A 1,346-nucleotide genomic window follows, 5' to 3' on the forward strand; every position below is an offset into this window, starting at 1 on the left:
GTGTGGATCCCCCCCCCCTTCTCTCCCTGGAGCCCTGGACCCCCTCCCAACTCACTGTACATATATTTTGCACTAAGGTGATCCCTATTGTAAATAAATCCCCTTTTTGTTTCCTTGAAAGAACTGTCTGCGCGTGGGTCCGTTCAGTAGCCATGACAAGATCATGCTCAGACCAGTGGACACACACGGAGAGACTGCACAGCTGAACAGTAATCCACCTCTCACATTTATAGTCTGTTGCAGTCTTTTGTTGGTTTGCTTGGTTTGTGTTAGGAGAGTTTGAGAGTTCTTCTTTTAGTTTGATTTTTTTTTTTAAACTGAAAGCCTATATTGATAATTCCTGGTATCTGTAGGCATATTCAGACAGTATAGCATCAACATTATATGCAGGATGATGCATTGGAACTTATAGATGGAGAGAAGGAGACAGAATGTGCAAAATGCTGGGATAAAGAAAAGAAAACGACTGAGAAGAGCAGATGTGAGTTTGGGTTTGTGTGCCTGTGTGTGTGTGTGTGTGTGTTCTGTGAAGGAGAGCTACTGTATAACCCTGAGGGTACCTCACTGTCATCCCCTTCAAATACTACTGAGACAGAAAATGGAAGATGGAAAGTACAAAGGAGAAAATGAAAGCATCAGAGGAAAGTGGAAGAAAAAAAAGGCCGTCAATAAATGAATGAATAAAAACAAGTAAAAGATGAAGAGAAAGTAAGAAAAAAAATGACTGAAAAAAGAAACGAGCTGAGAAAAGTAGGGAGAATACATGAAGTGTGTGTGTGGAGGGGGGTGAAGACTGATGTTTGCAAGTGGAGAAACATCCTGCAGTGTTTGAGTCAGACCAGCCGCACAAACGCCACGACCAACTAACTGGAGCGCACCAGCCTCAACGTGCAGATAAATCACAGCTGAAAATGCAATTATATGATAATTCACACTACAATTCAATTCAGGGCGACAATTCAGGTCCGCTCAAAAATGGCAACCCCATCGCAACACATTTGTCAACACCATTAGCATAGAAATAAGTTTCTGTCCCGCACTCCTGCAGATTGCTGGCGGACTTGATGTGTTTTGCGCCCGGATGAGAAGTCATCCAGAGGCGCCGCTTGACATTCGATGGCATCAGCAATAAAAAAGTCAAGAGTGTAATACTCGGTTAGATGTTAAATTGGTCTTCTGACATTCTCTTAAATATGGAAGGAAAATATTTATATCATATATAATGTGAGTGATTAAAATCAAAATGAAAAAACCTGTTTGGACTGAATTGCTTTTAAATTGTTTATATTCCAACAAATGCAGATATGCAATGTCTTTAAATTTAACTCTGCATCAACGAAACAAAA

The sequence above is a fragment of the Pundamilia nyererei genome, unplaced genomic scaffold (genome assembly GCF_000239375.1).
Source record: "Pundamilia nyererei isolate P.nyererei 1_Seehausen unplaced genomic scaffold, PunNye1.0 scaffold00168, whole genome shotgun sequence".
Classification (NCBI taxonomy): domain Eukaryota; kingdom Metazoa; phylum Chordata; class Actinopteri; order Cichliformes; family Cichlidae; genus Pundamilia; species Pundamilia nyererei.